The sequence below is a fragment of the Capricornis sumatraensis genome, chromosome 18 (assembly GCF_032405125.1).
Source record: "Capricornis sumatraensis isolate serow.1 chromosome 18, serow.2, whole genome shotgun sequence".
Lineage (NCBI taxonomy): Eukaryota > Metazoa > Chordata > Mammalia > Artiodactyla > Bovidae > Capricornis > Capricornis sumatraensis.
The window spans coordinates 77,622,235-77,626,825 of NC_091086.1; the positions used below are offsets into that span (position 1 = coordinate 77,622,235).

Genomic DNA, 4,591 nt, shown 5'->3' on the forward strand with positions numbered 1-4,591 from the left:
AGGTGGCAGGATACAAAATCAATATTAACAACTGAATTATATCCCTGCACGCTAGCAGTGAGGAACCTTAGAGCAGCACTGAGGAAAGTGCCCCTTCACAGCAGCATCAAAAAATAATAAGCAACAAATACAAAATCCGTGTATGTGAAGCTTCAAGCGATTGTTGAGAAAAAGTAAACACAATCCAAATAAATGGAAAGATTATAAGATCTAAGGATTGGAGCACTCAGTATTGTCATGATAGGAAATTTCCCCCACACTGATCTACAAACTTACATGATCCCCATTGAATTCCCAGCAAGCTTTTTCCTTTAAGGAAATATCAAGCTGTATGTGGAAATTCAAAACCCTTAAGAATGACCAAAATAATTTAGAAAAAGAAGAAACAAATTGGAAAACTTCCATAATCTGATTTCAAAATTTACTACGAAGCTACTGTATGGTTCCAGCGTAAGGGCAGACATGCAGCTCGGTGAAACAGAGTCGAAACTCCAGAAATAAAACATTTACATTTCTGGTTATTGGATTTTAAACCAAGATGCCAAGGCAATTCAATGGGGAGAAATGTATTTTCAAATAAATGGTACTGGAACAATCAGGTAGATACACACAAGGAAAAAAAATGAACCTAATGTGCTATTTCACAGCAGATACAAAAATAACTCAGAATCAAGAAGGTAATGGCACCCCACTCCAGTACTCTTGCTTGGAAAATCCCATGGATGGAGGAGCCTGGTGGGCCGCAGTCCATGGGGCTGCTAACAGTCGGACACGACTGAGTGACTTCACTTTCACTTTTCACTTTCATGCATTGGAGAAGGAAATGGCACCCCACTCCAGTGTTCTTGCTTGTAGAATCCCAGGGACGGGGGAGCCTGGTGGGCTGCCGTCTATGGGGTCGCACAGAGTCGGACACGACTGAAGCGGCTTAGCAGCATATACATATATATGGGTGGAAAATAAGCAGGTGAAAAGATGGCCGAGACCACTGGACGTTAGGGGAATGCACATTAAAACCGCAGTAAGACACCACCGCGCGGGAGTCAGGGCTTCCCAGGTGACGCAGCGGTAAAGAACCTGCCTGCCGATGCAGGAGATGCAGGTTCGATCCCTGTGTCAAGAAGATCCTCTGGAGGAGGGCATGGCAACCCAGTCCAGTATTCTTGCCTGGAAAATCCCGCGAGGAGGAGCCTGGTGGGCCACAGTCCACAGGGCTGCATAGAGCCGGACACGACTGCGCATGCACACACTCACGCACACGTGAGTCAGAACGGCTGACGCTGGAGGCCGCGCCACGCGATGGAGCTGCAGAGGGACGGGCGTCTCCTACGTCGACAGCAAAGCGAGGACTTACGGTGACACCGCTTGGGAAAGCCGTTTGGCAGTTTTCTTAACCTTTAAATAGAGTCATGCTCACTAAGGAGAAAAGAAGCCCGCCCTGGGCGCACAGCATGGCTGGGGAGGACAGAAGCGGTGTCCGCGGTGAGAGCCCTCCCCGGGCCTCAGACACCCCTGCAGCAGCATCCGGTGGAGCCGCTGATGACAGCTGGAGATAGCCTCAGCGTCGGCACTGCCTTCTTGTGCAGCGTTGCTGATTTTTATTTATTCTCACAGAAACCAGTTGCCAACCCGAGTCCATCTGTACAGAGGTAAGTCAGATCAAATAGTTCGCTTAACATTACTAACGATTATTCAGTTTTACTTATTCTGCAAAAAGTACAATGATTCTCCTCAGCCTGCTTTACAACTAACATCTGAACGAACACACAAAAGTGAGACCACGCTCATCTGTTTTCTACGCCACCTGGAGAACATGGGCAGTGTTGAGTCTGAATGTGTTCTGTACGGTCTGTAATAACATTCGGCTTTTGTTAAGCTCCTAAAAGTCAGACTGGCTCATTCTGAGTCAGTTGATCAGTTAACGCTGATGCTTCAGGGCTCCAATGCAGCCGTCCTTCGTTCTCGTGGGAGGTTGGCTCCAGGAGCCCTTGTGTTTAACAAAATCCACGGATGCTCAAGTCCCATAGTTAGCCATCCATATTCATGAGTTCTGGATCCAAGCGCTCAACCAAACACAGACATTTCAGTCCAAGGTTTGGTGATCCTTGGGTATGAGACCCATGAGTCCAGAGGGCCAACGGTATACTGAAACACACACACATATGTTAACCTGCACAGTTCAAACTCGTGTTGTTCGAGGGTCAACCACTCATCTTTTTTGAAGAGACACAATTTGGTCCACACCGTCTGCCCTCTGGCCCCCGAAAGCCCACCGTCTTCTGTCACACAGAATAATTCATTGCATCGCAACTTCCCTGAATTCAACCATCAGCTCTAAGTCCCAAAGCCTGTCACCTAAGCCGCACAGATCTGTGATGGCTGAGACTGTGGGCAGGATTCATCCTGGACCAAAGTCCTCTCCATCTGTGAACCTGTGAAACCAGACAAGCCATTTGCTTCCAAAATGCACTGAGGGGACCATCATAGGCTAGACACCCATTCAAGAAGGAAGAAATCTGAAGGAGCAAAGGTCACCAGCCCCAAGCCAGTCTGAAACCCAGCACAGCAAGTGCCTCAGATTTCAAGTGTTGAGAGCAACCCCCTTTGGCTCAGCCATCTGTGGCCTTGCCAGACCCCCCAGCTCCATGCCAGGAAGCCAGACTGGCTACCCATTTAGTGTGAGAATCGGTTGAGATTAGTTCCTCACCGCTTCTTCGTTATTATATCGTGACACGGGCTCGTGAACCAGTGTAAAGACAGTGGCCCCCAGCAGAACCTCAAGGGTGAGGCCCGAGCAGCTCTCAGCGCTCTCCATCCACGTGAGAAACTTACAGGGTAGGGTTAGATGATACCGCCCCGTCAGTCTGCTGCGCCCTCGCTCACACCCCCGCCGGAGGCCCGGGGCGGCTCCTGTGACCCGGGGGGCAGACGCGGCCGCCTCTCATCGGCAGACCCCACGGGCAGGCCAGGGCTTAGTCGGCCCCCGCCCCCGACAGGCCGAGGGGCTCCGGCCGCGTGGCTTGTTTGGCCGCGGGGCTCTGGCCGCGTGGCTTGCTCGGACAGTTCACCAGAAGTGACTTGGTGCCAGCTTTGTCAGGCGCACGTGTGTGCTAAGTCGCGTCCGTCGTGTCCGACTCTTTGCTACCCTGTGGTCGGTAGCCCGCCAGGCTCCTCTGTCCATGGAATTCTCCAGGCAAGACTCCTGGAGTGGGTGGCCATGGCCTTCTCCAGGGGATCTTCCTGATGCAGGCACCGAGCCCGCGTCTCTCGCGCTGCAGCTGGACTCTTCACCGCTGAGCCTCCGAGGGGCCCTGGTGTCAGGGGCAGCTGGTCTTGCTTCTGTCGGACGTCCAAAGGCAAAGGGCTGCCTGTGCTAAGTCTTCCTAAGGCTGCACGATTACTTCCCCCAAAGCTGGAGTGACTCACACGCCACCAGTTTCCCCAGGTTCTGCAGCACAAGGACAGTGTATCTGGTTTAATCCAAGGAAAACAGGTAGCTGTTTCTACGCGCACTCCTCTCAACACCAGTGGGAAAGTCCATCGTCTCATCTGTTGTGACTGTCTGACAATCTCTTGTGTGCATTGCATTAGGTTTTCAAATATTTTCCCCATTTTTATGCTGGGATATTTGTATATTATCCATTTTAAGAGCTGTTGACTATTGAAAATGCTAATTAATTCTTTGTTCCTTGTGTCTCAAATATATTTCATCCAATCTGTCGTTTTAAAAAGTTTCTTTATTATGTCTTTTGCAATGTGAAGTGAAGTGAAGTGAATTTGCTCAGTCGTGTCCGACTCTTTGTGACCTCATGGACTGTAGCCCACCAGGCTCCTCCCTCCATGGGATTCTCCAGGCCAAGAGTACTGGAGTGGGTTGCCATTTCCTTCTCCAGGGGATCTTCCCAACCCAGGGATCGAACCTGGGTCTCCTGCATTCCAGGCAGATGCTTTAACCTCTGAGCCACCAGGGAAGCCCCTTCTGCAACGTAGAGGTCACAAATTTTTCTGAAGCCAAATGTGTCAAATTTTTATTTTTATTTTAAAAACCTTCTTTGCTCCCGAGTTTTCCAAACATCCCTCCAAGTCTGTGAGATTCTCGCAGTGTTACTTGCTTTCTTTGCACTTTGCTCCTCAGGACATCTTGGCTTTTGGATACGACAAGAGAGGGAACAAGCTCAGTGATCCCCGTGGCGTAGACGGCCCACGACCCTCCGTGTCTGGGCCCGCCTGCTTCTGCCTCCTCCGTCCTCTCTCTCTTCTGCAGCCTCTCCTTACTCCCTAGTAGACAGATTCCTCCCAAGCCTTTTTCATTTTCAGATTGTTTGACAATTCTTGCACATTTGTTTTCCCGTGTAAACTTTCAAGTGATTTTGTCAGTTCCAAGTCACCTGCATTTGGGGTTGGCGTTGTGCTGAATACACTTTCACTCACGGGAGACTAGGCTCCTCCCAGCGTCGCTGCCCCAGGTGGGGGAACAGAGTCGTCTCCCCTGGGGGCAGGGAAGGGGCCTGGAGTGCCTTCAGGAGGGGCGCCCTGGGGCCGGGGTGGGGGTCTGGGGCTGTGACCCTGGGGTCACTGCGTCCCCGTCCTG

At 50.9% G+C, this 4,591-nt stretch overlaps 1 non-coding gene across 1 annotated transcript; it reads right to left on the reverse strand.

The window, feature by feature from the left end:
* Positions 1-3,899: 3,899 nt before the first annotated feature.
* TRNAS-GGA (transfer RNA serine (anticodon GGA)) lies at positions 3,900-3,971 on the reverse strand. Its single transcript has one exon. It is a non-coding gene; the product is annotated as a tRNA-Ser (tRNA).
* Positions 3,972-4,591: the final 620 nt, after the last annotated feature.